General features: G+C 36.4%; 1 protein-coding gene across 1 annotated transcript in view; it reads right to left on the minus strand.

Moving 5' to 3' along the window:
* Nucleotides 1–16,787, minus strand: part of CLVS2 (clavesin 2) — a 60,158-nt gene that overhangs the window by 31,393 nt on the left and 11,978 nt on the right. The gene's annotated exons all lie outside the window — the stretch shown is intronic.

A 16,787-nucleotide genomic window follows, 5' to 3' on the forward strand; every position in this document is an offset into this window, starting at 1 on the left:
GGGTGGGCTTGAACTAACAAGCCTGAGATCAAGACCTGAGCTGAGATCAAGAGTCTAACGCTTAACCAGCTGAGCCACCCAGGTGTCCTCCGATACAATATTTTTAAATGAAGTATAAAAGAAGGAAAAATAAGACCAAGAGGTTGAATCATGAGACTAATGAAACAAAAAATGGGCAAATATATCCCTGAGTGTTTTAGCATTAGAATTGGAGTTGTACTCCCTGACAATCTTCTGAAAATGGCCACTTAAAAGTTTATTAGATTCTTTAGCCGATATGTGAGCTAGAGTTCGAACTGGCATTGGCTTGAGAAAACAAAGATGACCTAATAGAGACACCTAATGCAACAGAAACGTATCCTTCCTCTGCTCTGTGATGTACTGAATGATAACCTTTCAGGCAGGATCAAGATGCTCCTTACAAAATTATTTCCACTTCATCCTAGCGCACAGCAAATAAAGCAGCATGTAAGTCCCTAGGATTTACTCCATGTGGTTTGGCAGAGGTAGTTTGAATTTCAGATACTAATGTGAAGAAGAACGTATGTGCTGTCATTTGGATCTGCACAGCCTAGTTCCACTCCAATATTACCTGGACAACAAAGTCCAGTTTGGAGCTATGGAGAGAGACAAAGTGAATCACCTCTGGAAAAAAAAATGTTACTGAAGATAGGGGGGACCCTCAGCTTAGCCAGCAGGAAGTGAACAATCTCCAAGCATTCATATATGAGTCCGAACAACATATAGTTTCAGGTGACATAAAGCGTGACTTCAAAGCAATTCACTCCTACTTCTTACTGCTAGAGCTTTGAGAACATTAAAACAGAATATGAGATAAGATTCTTGGATAACTGGGACTCCACTAAAGATTGAACATTACACAATGGATTCAAGAATCCTGTCTCTCACCTGTCTCTTATAATAGCTCCATACGACCATGAGATCAAAGATCAGGCACAGATAGACTTGAACAAGAAAAGAACTAAATTTACACACTTTTATTAACAGCCTATTTAAAAACCTGTTTCAAAGAACTAAGAAAAAATAATATAAAAGGAGACATTGGTATATTATAAGACAGCACTGTGATGGTGATAAATGTAACTTTTTTGACAGTCAGCATTTGCAGTGCTTTGACAGAGCTTTGCTCTCTCCAAATGGCTTGCTAAATGTCCAGTGTGCTGAGGTTATGAGCATTTCACTAGTTGAGGGTGATGCATCCTCAGGTTGAATAGCATTCTCCATGTAAGATGATTCATGGGAACTATTCTCACAGGGCTTTTGACAAAAACTGCCTCATCAATCTGTGTTTTAATACACTGTTTCCTTACTACCTATGAATTCATCATCAGTATTTGTTAGGATTATGGTTGATGGCATGCTTAGAGTGAACCAACAACATGTTGCAACTGTTAACAATGTTTCCTTCTGTTTAATCCATCCTTTATCACAGAACCGCTAGACTTATCTATTAAAATATACTTATCCTATCAAGTTGAAACTTGACTGATCACCTACAGAATGGCATTCATGACCTTCTACTATTAGGTATTTACTAACTTTGGTGACCTTATTCCCTATTTTACTTCTTCATGAATGTTAAGATATGACTAAATAACCTACTTGCTAATATCCAAATGCATTGTGTACATATTCACCTCTGTTTTTCCCCCAACTGTTCTCAGACTATAATGTGGGTTTTTTTTTTTTAAGATTTTGTTTATTTATTTCAGCCAGAAAGAGAGAGTGAGAGAGAGAGCATGAGCTGGGGGCTGGGAGTGGAGGGACAGAGGGAGAAGCAGACTCCCAGCTGAGCAGGGAGCCTGATGCAGGACTCGATCCCAGGACCCTGGGGTCATGATCTGAACTGAAGGCGGACACTTAACCGACCCAGCCACGCAGGTGCCCCTATAATATTTTTAACAATGCATTTTATTCCTTTCAAAATCCTTCTAGGACCGTCTATGGATATCTCTTTTCTTAATCCTTTCCCTAAGTAAGATATAATTGCCCTGTTCTTTTTGCACTTTTACAGATCACTGGCTATTTAGTAATATACGAAGTAAAATAAATAATATATATTAAAATGATGTGATAGAATATGATATAATAATATATATAAATAATATATTAAAATATAAAATATATTTTCTAATAGTGGGAAATATTTGCCAAACTGATCAAAATACATGTGGAATAATTATACTTTTACTTGGGGATAAACTGACAACATTTTTTGCGTTTAGAAGTCAACCAGAATGATACACTATTCAGAGACTATGTCATGACAGAAAGGGATGGAAGAAAAAGCGATACATATTTGGAGAAGGAAATTATAAAATGAAAAATATCAGATCGTTTCTAACGTTCAAAGGAACATACATTCTATGTTTTTGAAATATTTTTCATGTAAAAGACAGTGTATTAGGTGGAGTGGCAGTGACCCTGTGTTCAAGAGTTGGCATAAGAGGTGGTATAAAGTGCAAGATTTAGAGACAGGTTTTAGCTGAATTTAAGAAAAAGTTTTGTGCCAAACTCTTAAAGACAGCAAGGTCTGCCTGTAAGAAGCTGCACTAGCAGGCTCTAAGTGTGTATAAACAAAAGTTGCATAATCTTCTCTTAAGACTACCACAGAAGTTAATTCTTATGTAAGATGGTCTGGGTAGTTTTTAAGTTTCTTTCAAATGCTAAGATTCTAAGATTCTAGACATGTCGGGGCGCCTGGGTGGCTCAGTCCCACATCGGGCTCCCTGCTCGGCGGAGAGTCTGCTTCTCCCTCTGACCCTCTTCCCTCTCGTGCCCTCATTCTCTCTCTCTCAAATAAATAAATAAAATCTTTTAAAAAAAAAGATTCTAGACATGTCTACACTAAGCTTTTCATTACAGCATCTGACATAGTATTTGCTCTTGAATTGTGCACCTATTAAAACTGATTTAGACCTGTATAGAATGGCCAACAGCCCAATAAAGGATCATATAAAACGCCCAAGAAATAGCATCCTTATTAGATGAGAAAGATCACATTAGGAAGCTTTCTGATATTTTAAGACTCAGTTTTCCATTCACCTGCACTTAGTTATTAACCTAGACAGTCTATAGGAAAAAAAATCCAGTCATGTACCTGTAACCCTTAAATATTTAAAAGTATACAAATAATACATCAGACTGTATAAGATCATGCTTTAGGAAGAAAGTTGTAATCAACATGTCAAGGAGGGACTGGATAGGCGCAAGCTGGACTCAGGGCCACTCATTTGTCTTTTGAGATAACCAAGGCGAGAAAGAAGATTTCAGTGAGGACAGGAAGGAAAGGTGGGTAGGAAAAGACATAGACAAAAAGTACCCTCCCCTTCTTTTCCATTATTTCTTGGTCTGTGCTACTATGGAATTCCAGCATCTCTGTGCTGGACTGTTACAAAATTCTCCTAAATTCCCACTTTTCCAGATTATTTCTTTAAAATTTATCCCACACAATAGATATTTGTATAGTGAAATCATGAACAAATGAATGACGTCATATTAATTTTTGTATTGGCCATTTTTCATGATTTGTTTTTCTCAAAATACCCATTGATTCTCCATTCTTTGTAAAATACAGTTTAAATTCAAAGTCCCTCCTATTTTGGCCCCCACCTACCAGATTCCTTCAGCTTATCTTTCTCACCTACCTTGTACCAACCCTTTACATCAGACTGCCTAGACTTATTACATATTCTAAATGCGATCCAAGCATTTTCACCTCTAAACTTTAGCTCTGCTGTTTCCTTCCTTTTATCTCCCTACATACCCATATTGTGTCATCCTTGACTATCTAGTTCAATTTTCAGCTCTTCCATAAAACCTTTCTAACATTTTTAGTCATACAGCATAATCTCATCCTCTGAACTATTAAACAATTTCTGTCTGTAAAATTTATTTTGCCATTTATTTAATTGATTTTAATAATATAAGGGTATAACTGAGAGTCAGAAATAGCATGTATTCTTTAAAAAGCATGATTGTCTTTATAAGGTGTAATTTCTGTCCACTTTTTTGTCTTTCAGTTCATCTCTGGCTATCTTATTCAGATTTGCATAAAAATATTTTTTAAAATAAGGCTGATTGATAGCTGTTGAAATTCAATTTCCTTCCTTCTTCCTACCAAAAACTAGTTAATACATGCCAGGTATATTAGTATAATGTTTCAGATTATATACCAGCCTAGTCACTTCATAAAACACGTTTTTTTAAGCAAGTCTGATCTTTTACTACAAAGCATATTTACATTTCCACTGACTCTGCTTCCTTGAAATCCTGCTGCAGATTTTTTTGTGGTCCCCAAACGTGACCCATCATAGCTCTGTATGTTAGCACTGCACAATTTTCTTAAGATGAGCAGCTGCAGCTGCCTGATTCTATTAATTTACTCATCAACCTATGTTAATATTATTTTAAAATAGAATCTTTTAATATGGCATATTGTATATTTTATACATGTATATTATATATTTATTTGTTAAATAATTTGCTTTATTTTCTACTGTATATCATGGCTATTTGAAATAAATATTCTATAATTAAAATACTATGTCCCCAATGGTAAAATGTGTAAAATGCAGAAAGAAGAAAAAAGAAAAATTTATTATAGTCCAATCACCCTCATGTAATAATTGTTTACATTCCAAACACATTAACATAAATGTGATAATACTTTACATTCGTTCATATCATATATATTTTACTTAACATTATACACAGTCATTGCTCATATTATTATAAACTCTTTGCAAACATTACTCCTAAGACTTGAAAAATCATCTGTGGTAGAAACAACTTGGTATTGTGGGGTCCTTCTTTATGGGGATCTGTACTCCACTTCTGGTCCTGGATTCTGAGTCTGAGAACTGGGTCAGATCAGGAAACTAGGCATGGTGTTCTAACCTTACATTGGGATAGCTGTCTTCATTCCTTTTCATTTGTTTTGGCTGAATATTTTAAGCAACACCTATTGTCTTCAAATCTATCTTTCCCATAGGAACACCATAGCCCCCAAAGGCCAGACCCTATGACTGCCACTCTAGCCTTGCCACTCATTATAATAATTGCTCTCAACACACTTCTGATGTTTAAATGCCATCACCTGGCCAGTATTATTTCTGAATCCTACAATCCCAATTGGTCATGAAGTCCTTTTAGTGACTTTCTCTAATGTATCAGCTCTCTTTTTCCCATAGTTCTTTTGATTAGCACTTCCTCTGAATCTCTCAAATGCCTGAGATATTACACCATCCAAAGTATGCTCTCCCAAAAATATCTTATCCTACTTCACCACAGGTAAAAGTTTTAAGAGCTGCAGTTCTACAATAGGCCTTTAGTCCACTCAAAACCAGTGATATGATCCCCATAAAAAACGTAGTCTTAACTCAAACACATAAACTATGAAACTCAGGATAATGAAAAAAAAAACCCTACTTCATCAGGGATTGTGACGAATTCTAAAAGTAGATGGGCTCCCTTTAAAGGCAGCAATGACTAGAGAAGATCAAAACTAGAAAGCAGAAAATTGCAGACCCTAACAATGGAATTTCTAGGAGCTCTCCGTGGTGTTGCTCAATTCAGGCTAAGCCTCCTCTGATGGTTTCTATGCAGCACAGCAGTCACCTTAGCTTTTCTTTGGGTTAAGGTCCTTTCCAGATCTAAATATTTACAAAACTAGAAAACAGCCTCTTTCGATTTGCAGCAGAGTACTTTGACTCTTGTTTCACTAGCTTAATTACATCTCTCAGTTTAGCACCTAGCAGTAACCCACTATGACACTGACCATCTACCTGGGTTGAGACAACAGACTACAGTTACCACCAAATGTAGTTTGTTTACTAGCTCTGTAGCAATCCATTATTGTCCTAAATGGAGTAGAATGTGCTTTCCTTAGCCATATTAGCAGAGATAATGGGATGACCAGAGGCATCTCTTTGAGATCTTCTTTTGAAGCCAGTTGATAAAGTTGTCTATCTGCCTGAATCATTACCCAGTTGCAAATAAATCTGGTTTTCTGAGCTTCAGAGTCTTAGGTTATGTGGGCATATAGTTATTTCCAACAAAAAAAATTGTGAGTATATCCCTTAGAATTTGGATTTTGGAAATAAATTTATTCCTTATTTCACCCCAGAAAAAAATATATCGCTGGGAATTTAGATTAAAAAACATAATAATAACAAAACTATCGCCACATGAAAGAATAATAATTTCTCTCGAGACTCATATGTTAAAGTAAAAAAATGATACCTCATAAACTTCATTTCTATCATTCTGTGATCAAAAACTAGATAATGATTGGCTTTAAGGCATTAAGGAACTTACAAGTCAATACAGCAGATTGAATAAGCTCACTGGCCTCACCTCCCTCTACAAATTTAAATGACAGTAAACAGTACAAACAATAGTAAATTTACAAAAGCAGTGTGAAAGAGGCAAAACAATATTAATAAATCAGATATTTGATAAAATTTTAAAATATGAAAAATACATGTAGTTTTGACTTCTACCTCAAAGATGGGATAATCATACTTTTCCTTATTCTTCCCATTAAGTATAACTTAAAAAACTGGGCATTACACATAAAGAAAACATGAGAAAACTATGAAAGGTGAAATCACACCAGCTAGAAACCTTAGGATCCAAACAATGACCTGGGTAAATACCCTGGGTTTGACTTTGCCTCATATATCTCAGACTTAGAGCTCAGGAAACTGACAACTGGAAATTCCAGTGGGCACAGAAAAAAAAAACCCTAACAAAAGTTTTCTTTCACTGGGCAAAGGACCAGGAAAGGTGCACACTCACAACATACAAAATTTTTAGGCTATAATTATGCCACTCCTGCCATACACCACGGCCGGGGGTGGGGGGAAGAAAAGAAAAAAGAAAAAAGAAAAGAAAAGGGAAGGGAAGGGAAGGAAAAAATGTGACCTCATCACCACCCACACCAACAAAGGGTGAGAGGGAAGTCTAGAATGGTACCTTTTCCAGACTGTTATGAGGCACCCCACCCCCCACACTGGTGGTCAGAGAAGAGTGAGTGAGCAGTCAGGACTTTCATTCTCTACTACATCATCGTTAACATCCAGTTGTGAGCTTGTACAGTATTTTTATAAGACATTACCACAAGGGAAACATGAGATTTCTCTGTACTACTTCTCAAAACTGCACATGAATCTACAATGACCTCAAAATAAAACTTAAAAAATTTAAGAAATAAATACATGTGATCATAAGACATTATGATATACAAAGGATTAAGACCACAGATACAAAGTCCACAGTATAGGAATATGAAAAAAGGGATCAGAGAAAAATTCAGAAGAAAGAATAATAAAAATGTTTGTTTTTCCAACTGAAAGAATAATAAAAATATGTCATTATGGTCTGGTAGACACATAAAAGATCCGCTTCTAAGTGTGTGCTTGCAGATGCCAAAGATGAAGAAAGATACTAAAATCTTTTACAAAATATAAATACCTACAAAGCAACAGGGACTTATCTGAAATCAGGCTTCTTATCAAAAATAATGGCTGTTTCATAGCTATGAAGTAATGATTTCAAAGCACTGAGGGAAAATTATTTTGAATTTGTATTTCTATGTCTAGCAAAACTATCAACCAAAATGGAAATGGAATAAACACATTTAAAAGAATTCAAATACTCTGACATTTTACCCCCCTGTACTCTTTCAGGTAAAACAAACAACCAAACAAACAACAACAAAAACTAGAAAAAATGCAAAGACTTGAAGAAATGAACTCCAAGAAACAGTTAACATAACACAAGTAAAATTTTAAAATTTTCTGAGATGGCAGTTTGAGATAAGTAAAAACCATAACATGAAATAAAGAGCTCCTAGAATACCTTCAAGAGGAAAGTGGCTTCCTTACAGTACACAATATGATTGAACAACTAGGTACTAATGATGTAACTTTTACTTTATTAATTTCTGTACTGACTAAAATTATACTGACTTCTGCATGTATTCCCTGTGTGACTAAACAATAAGTAAAACTCCAACTGGTTTTTAAAGCACTTGATAAATATTGGATGCTGGTGGACTCTACATCCTGGTTTGACAGAGATTCCATTCTCTAAATCTTTACAAGACTGTATATAGTAGGAATCCTTTCAGTGTTTTAGTAGCTAATAATCTTTCCTAGGAGTTTCTCAAGTTAAGTCACCTCATTAAAAAATGTATTTTCATTCTCAATTTTTAAAAAAGTCATATTCTCATTTTATGAAAATGAAGTCCCAAATTCAGGGGATTTCTCACTTTAAGCTAAAGCAACAATATCGCTATAGTTGTCTTGGACACCGTCTTAAGACTATGGAGAAATTATTTAGCTTTTTCTCCCTTTAAATTCAGGATGTTTGGAAATACTCATCTTAGGAAAGTTGAACTGATTGAATCACAGCCGTGTTACCTTTGTAGAGATATAGTTATAGTGACCAGGTATAAAGAAATTACCAACCCCCTTATCTAGGCAAAACTAGTCAGATACAGAGACCGCAGTCAGTACAGAGAATGGATTGTAGGAAAGATGCACTTATCCAGTGTGCTTGAATGTAGCAATTTTACTTTCTTGAAACACTATCTAATTATCACCTCTTCCTTTCACAGAACATAAGCAAACATAAAAAAAAGTTATTTTAGGGAATCAGTTTTGTGAAAGAGAATACAAGATGTCCACCATTCCTCTTCTTCCTAGGATCACAGCTAGACTACACTTCTTCACTTCCTTTGTAGTTACGGGTATCTACTTGACTGAGTTTTCTAGCCAATAAAATTTCAAAGAAAGCAATGTGTACTGTTTTCAGGTCTGGCCCATAGAAAAATGTGTAACCCTCCATACTTTTTACCTTATAGGAAAATGGAATGGAATTGAGCAAAGTGACCTGAAAACTATACCTAGAAAATGGAAGGACAACGAGGTGGAAGGAACATAGTCATTGACTCACTAGGAGACACACTTTATTGGACTTCGTAGAAAGATTATTGAGTCAATATACACATTTTGGTTTGTTTGTTATAGCAGCTATTACTACGTTATGTAACTACCTCACACTCACCCACATCTTAAAATTCGAACTAATTGGGATCTTGCCAAAATGTAGTTGACTTTAAGCTATAAAAACACACTGTTGGGGCATCTGGGTGGCTCAGTCAGTTAAGCATCTACCTTCAACTCAGACGGTGATCTCAGGGTCCTGGTCAGTGGGGAGCCTGCTTGTCCCCCCTCTCTGCCCCTACCCCATCTCCCTCTTTCTCTCTCTCTCAAATAAATAAATAAAATCTTTAAAACACATACACACACTGTTATTAATTGTGCATCAAACAGTAGTCTAGGAGGCACTCCTACTATGAGTTTGTTGTAGTTTCTCCAGTTGCAGATGTGCAGAAAACTAAGCCCATTAAAAACACTACATCAAAAACTAATGATGTAATGTATGGTGATTAACATAACATAATAAAATAAAATAAAAAAACAGATCTTCAGTACAGTTATGATGAAGAATAAAGAGTATCTTCCTTCCAGGTCAATCTTAAGAAAATATAACAAGAGTGTTACCCATGGATGAGACAAAAGAATCACTCACCTCCATGATTCTGGAAAAATGGTAGCAGAATTTTAAAATTTATGAAAACAAAAATGACACCTTAATTTGAGATTTCAAAAATGTTTGATTTAGATGTACCTGAGGTTATATTTATGAAGGCAAAATGACTAAACATTTGAAAAATAAGCATGTCAATTTTATCAACATCTGTACGAAAATCTGATGATATTAGGGTCCTAATCTTTTCCCAACATTATTAAGATATGATCGACAGGTAAAAATTATATATATTTAAGATACACAGCATGTTTTGTTATATACACACATTGTAAAATCATTGCCACAGTCAAGCTAATTAATACATCTGCCACCTCACATAATGACTGTGTGGGGGGGGAGGGGTGAGTGTGTCGGGGCGTGTGTGGCAAAAACACTTGAGACCTACTTTCTTTGCAAATCTCAAGAATACAGTACATTGTTACTAACTATAGTCACCAAACTATACTTTAGGTCTCAGACTTATTCATCTATAACTGAAAGTTTGTACCCTTTGACCAGCATCTCCCATTTCCCTCACCTCCCAGCCCCTGATAACCACCATTCTACTCCTGTTACTATGAATTTGAATTTTTTTAGATTCCACATGTAAGATCATGCAGTCATTTGTCTTTCTGTGCCTGGTTTATTTCACTTAGCATGTTTCCAGGTTCATGCATACTATTGCAAAAGGCAGAATTTCCTTCTTTTATAAGGTTGAATAGTATTCCATTGCATCAGAACTAATTTTTTTGAAAGGATAAGTGGCTGTTCACATTTTGCACTTTAGAACTGAGGAGAGTGAAAAAATAAATTTCCATTGGGGGAGAAGGACATATCAAGATGCATTTGCATTGCTACTAAAAAGAATAAAAGAGAACTTGCACTTACTCATCTTTTTTGTTCTCTCGTTAAGGACATATCTAAACATAGCCAATAAAATGAAACGCAGAGCAGCTCATGTGGTTCGTTCAGTTTTTCATTATGGATAATTATTTTCTATCCATTTATCGTTATCTCACTGACTCAGACCAAATGATTGCTATTTGCTTCTTTCCCTTTTGTCACTGCAATTATTTGGTTATTTGAGGCAAATACATTCTCCTTCAGTAGTGTAGAGGTATTAAATTGAGAATGTAGAGGTATTAAATTGTATTGACAATTACTAATACTTTAAGTCAGCAAGTATGTGTTAAGTAACTCTAGAGCACCCATCTCTTCATTTTTTGTCAAGGGTGACACGTACTTCTTACAACTAGACATTTTAAACAGATTTAGCTGCTAATCAAAACATAAAATAGCAATTGTAATGCCAGAAAAAATAGTAATATATATACATTTATATGTATATATGTACATATATACATACACAGAATTATCCTAGCCCACTATCAAAGGTTATATAATCCTTAGCCCGCTTGCTGAACTGAATATTATATATAGCTTTTACATGCCTATTGTCAGCTTTTAAAAAGACTCCAACGTCCTACTTCTGGGAACGAAACCTCTCAGCCAAACCACCACATTCTCACACCATGAAATAAAGCAACTTTAAGGGTTTCACTCATTTGTTTTAGGTTAAGTAACAACTGAAAGGAAGCACACTTAGCTCAGACAGCTATGCATGTGATGAAAAAAATGTCACTTTTTTTACACACTACCCTTGTCACTGTTTCTCAATATGGTTCTGCCTGTGCATACAAAATGTGGAAATAAAACGCTCCCACCTTCAGGCTGTCTGAATGAATACAGTTCATGAATCTGTGTTTGTTTTTTAAAAAGATAGGCATGGTTTCAGCCCTCTCCCATCAATGCACCATAATGCTGCCTTAAGTTTACAAGGTAGCTTGAATACAAGAAGTTTCTGCTACTGTCCAAAGCATTTTAAGCCTGAACACTATTGGCAGGTTAACAACCATTGCAAAGAACACTGTTGCAAAGCACAGAGTCCTTTTGTTTTATTACAGATTTCTAGTTTACCCAATGTCTCACTGAGTTCTTTTTTGATATTCTCTCTTAACCATCACACACACACACACACACACACACACACACACACACACACACACACACACAATTTGGAAGCTGCCAGAAATTGTGGATAGGATTTAGAGGACTGCACAAACTAATGCTGGACTGAAGTTAATGGGGCTCTTCACCCGCTAGTCTTGGACAGTGATGTTCCAAGTCATTAGCATGTCTTCTGCTTTTGGCAAGCTCCCCCTGGTAGGACTGGGCTTCCAAACAGTCAGAGCCAGAATTTGTAGAAGCAGTGCTGTCTGCCTTCCACATGAATGACCAGAGCTCCCAGAGCTAACAGATCGGTGGCTGCTCCTAACATTAGACCCTTTAGACCGAAGAAAGGGCTGGCATTAAGTACTGTGGATTGATTACATATTCTTTATTCTTTCACAAGTCCTATTTATTAAGGGCTCTTAAAATATCTGGCACTGATTTAGGCATTTTGTGATGGCCCTGACATCTGAGTTTTATGTAGCAACTCAAAGAGCTATTCAGTTCCTTGTTACAGCCAATCCCCCTGACAGCAAGCCGCGCCTTGACTACATTATGTACTTTTCAGCAGATGGAGTTTGGGGATTCTTGTGAAATTGTAAAAGAAAAGCACTGAGACACAGCAGGACAGAGCTAAGAGGGAAAAACAGATAAATATATCCGAAGAACAATGAACAGCACAGGTAGCGTTAGTATTAAGTTAAAAAAAATGACAAATGAGAGATTCTGGATTCATAAAAGAGTTTGAGTTTTTCATTACTAAAGAGTTTTAAGAATGGTCATATTTTATGAGAAAAAAATAAAAATAGAACAAGGACAAGAAATTTAAAAAGAACATCGTTTCACTGTAAATTCAAACAGTCTTAGCTGTTCCAGGTATTTCCAAACATTTCATGTTTTAATTGGCTTCCCAGGGCTACAAGACACATCCACTTAATCTTGTATTGATTTTCTAAAATGCTTCCTGTTACTATGACTACCCCAATCAATTAACTTCTTATTAGTAGCAAGATAATTTTCTTTCTTGTTTCTTTCCAATGAAGTCTGAATAATTTATTTCCACAAAAATATCTGTTGTTGCCTTCTATCTATCAAGGAACTACATTATGTTGGTAAAAATGTTTGAGGCCTTTTGTTTAAAAATGTGTTTACAGATTCTGCATGGAGAAAGCATACAGAATTGCCTTGGACCAATATCATGAGTGGCTTATCAATCTGTGGTTGTGTTGATAAAAGTTCTCTCTGGCTACAGAAAAGTGCCTTTCACTTGGCCTTTATCACAGGGAACTGAGAGACTTGCAATTACTCAAGGAGGATTTTCACTGGGAAGAAGAAAATCGTTCTGCCATAGGTCAGCCATTGTGACTTCTTTAGTTAGAATTGTATTCCCTATCCCAAAAACAAATTTCACTTGTAGTATAGCGTGAGGATTTGGCATGGGGAGCGAAGTTACTATAATCTGAGCCTACCCGCTTTTTCTTAAACACAGCCCTGGAAACAATAGAAACAAGATTCAAGAGAGACGCTGGTCTTTGGAGTCAGACAACCTGGACTCAAGCCTTTATGTCATTTGAGAAAATTTGGTTAACTCTCCTAAACATCCTGAAGTTTCATTCCCTGTCCTACAAAATGAGATCAATATAGTTACTCCATGGTAGTATGGGGGCTCTCTAAATCTAACTTCTCCATCCTTCTATCCAAGTCCTTTCTTCTACTGAAGAGATCTTTCCAAAGCAAAGGCGTGATCAGGTCACTTGCTTGTCCATGTATGGAGAACACAGGCCAAATCACATAGAATGCCATCCTCCATCCTATTGAAACAGTTCTTAGCCAGCCTTTCTTGGCTCATCTCTGGTCATTTGCCTCAATTCACGTCTCGGTCTGGCCACCTCAAAACAGATTTATCATGTAACTTCAATGCTTTACAGCTGTATGTTTGTTCAAAGCACCTCCCCAAAGTTCTCCTGCCCAAAATGTTCCTCCCGTCCTTGTCCACTCAGCAAACTCTTGCTCACCCTTCCAGACCAAGGATGTCCCCACAGTCGCCACCTTTCCAACCGTGCCTGGAGTTTCTCCCCAAGAAAACAAAGATTAATTTTTACTAGGTGAAACAATCTCATTTTTCATTTGGTTTCCATCATGAAAAAATATTTTATTTGGCACCTAACATGAAAATATCTAGATGCTCCTTAACCACACAGTGAAGTGATAAAAAAAAAAAATGCAATCTGTGTACTGATAACCTAAGCACTAAAAGCAAAAGATCATGTTATTCAGATCCCAAAGTTGACCGGCTTTAAGTCTAAATAGTCTAAGTAGTCACTGAATTGTGAGAAAACCAGCACACATGCAGAAAAATATGTCACCTGCCAAATAAGCTTATCCACATCAATTATTTTGAGCATGGCCATCACCTGTTAGGTACAAGATGTATCATTTCTAATTTAATACTATAAAATTGGTATAAATGAATAGACTGAGATTCAAATAAGGTAAGTAATTTGCCCGAGTATTTAGTATGTAGCAGGCTTATCATCCAAACCCAGGCCTATCAGCCTCTAAAGCCTATTCTATTTCCACTCTTCCACATTATCTCTCTATTGACCTTGCATTTTGATCATAAGTAGGTCTTAAAAGCAATGGTCTATGTGTCTTTCTCCCAGGTTTCAGGTGCTATCTCTAGCCAGGTCACTCAAAATACTTTTGCTTGAGAAAAAGGGGGTTGGTGTGTGCATTTAGATAGGTTATACCTAAAGAAGAAAAGAGATGGGGCCTCTTCAAAGCACAGTTGCATCATCCCATTAATAATACATATCATTAAAGTAAGTTTTCTTCCTGGCACTAGACCCATTGATGACCTTTCTTATTTTTACTTCAACTCCTTAGAGTATTTTTTTATGTTTGCCTGAATAAAAGTAACACATTATAGCAAGATTACAGATTATAAATTATCACTGAGTTATTAAAGATATCTTCATCTCTTAATTTCCCTGACTGGGTTCATTGGAAGGTGTTTGCTATTGTGGTAGTATTGGTAGTCTTGGTGATGGTAGTGGTTGTGTTTAGCAACCCAACCTAAAATTGTGTACATATCTTACTTCAAACATTTTCTTGGTCTTATGTTCTCAAAAAAAGTTTATTGGTGCTTTGCCTGAAACATGGATCAAGGCAACAATGTTTCTCACAGAACTTATGCAAAGTAAAACAGAGGAATAATTAGAAAAGTCAAAATGTTACTTCAGTAGAAGACAAACTAGGAAATCATGCTTGTCTCAATGAATGGAATGTTTTTAGCACATCTTCTATTCTTATTTGGAATTACTATTTTTTTATCTAGATATAGACATAGATACATAGATACAGAGCATTTAAAAATCAATCCAAACTGGAGAAAAACTGAGTTTAAAGGTTAATAACAGGGGCCCCTGGGTGGCTCAGTTGGTTAAACATCTGCCTTCAGCTCAGGTCATGGTCTCAGGGTCCTGGGATCGAGTCCTGTGTCGGGAGGGGGGGGGGTCCCTGCTCAGTGGGGAGTCTGCTTCTCCCTCTCCTTCTTTCTCCTCCTCCCCCACCCACCCCCCCAGCTCATGCTCTGTCTCTCTCTCTTTCTCTTTCAAATAAATAAACAAAATCTTTTTTAAAAATAAAATGAAGGTTACTGACGTGTCAAATTTATTCCCCATAAAGACTTCCTTTCTTTTAAGTGGCTTCCCAGTTGGCAACCAGGGGAAATCAACCCTGCTTCCTCAGTCTGGGTCCTGGGAGAAAGGAAAGGGGACTGAAAGCTTCATGGGGAATAGAAAGAAACAAGGCAGCCAGCACAGGTCCCCACCTGAGGAGGGGATCCCTCTCTCTCCAACATAAACACAGAGATTTAAATTGACTGTAGTTCCTATCTTGCTGAAACTTAGCACTTAAAGAAATTCGGATTGTGGCATGGCTAATGGGGAAGCTCCCAAACATGTCCCGGTTGTCAGTTCTCCCTCCTGGACTGACTTACAGCGCTACTATTGCATGACTCCATAAAGTATGTAAGTTGGCAAATAGCAAGATACTGAGTCTATTCTTGAGGTGTTTTTTTTTTTTCAATTTCTATGAATAATATGAGTTCTCCAGTTCTTCCTGTAGCTGAAGGCCTCGCCTATCCATCTTGCAAAAAGATGACAAGTTAAATTTAAAAAAAAAGAAAAAAATAATTATGAAAGGCTAAATTACCATTCTGTGCTAAGTAACATGGTTGTGGTAACCAATTTTCTTTATAAAGTGAAGGACACTTTACACACTGCTGGCAATAGTGCAGAATTAGGACTGATTCCACATGAAAAATGCATTTCCGAACATGCTTATCCTGTGTCCTCTCTCAACCCATATTAACTGTCTCTATGGAGTTTTACAAAAGATGTTGTTTAAGATAAGACAGGAGCACCGCTGACTCCCGCTGACTCACCCAGAGCAAGTCAGGAAACCTGCATCAGGAAAAAGCTATGCAGAGAAAAAGGATCAGTGTGCCTTATTCACTTCAGAGGCAAAATCCAAACTGTAAATTCAATTTGATTAAGATGTCCTGCTGCCTGGAGAAATGGACCATTTTTAGTGAGTCATCAGCCATCAATTTAAGTGCCTACAGACACAGTCAGAAATTACTATGGAACAGAGATCTGGATAATTTTGGTTATTCAACATGAAAAACTAAAGTCTAGCATTCTGGCCTAATGAATGACAAAGATATAATTAGTCATTTTAAAACAAGTGATATTTTCAGTGGTAAAAGTTACAAAAATTAACTGTTGACTTGCAAGCTTCTAAGATGCATGTTGAATATACAGAGAATAGTAACTAATACCACTCAAGAGTTAATTTGCAAATTTGTTAAAGAATTTAAGATTTATTCCATAAGTATTATATACAAGGTACTGTAAAGCAAACCACAGAAAGTGGGAGGACATCCTAAAACTTAAAAAGTGGGTTTATGACATGTCACTAATTAATAATTGATTTTCCACTTTATAGTTCCCAACCAGGTTAAGAGTCATTCACTGGAAGAAGCACCATTCCTATGTAAATTCCATGTGATGGCCCTTCCACCAAAACAACAACAACAAAAACCTGAATTAAGTCTAGAGAAGTAATTCAAAACAGTGATTCCAAATCTTAGA

Source organism: Eumetopias jubatus, unplaced genomic scaffold (genome assembly GCF_037043125.1).
Source record: "Eumetopias jubatus isolate StellerSeaLion01/CBP00866 unplaced genomic scaffold, mEumJub1_p1.0 scaffold_6, whole genome shotgun sequence".
NCBI classification, from domain to species: domain Eukaryota; kingdom Metazoa; phylum Chordata; class Mammalia; order Carnivora; family Otariidae; genus Eumetopias; species Eumetopias jubatus.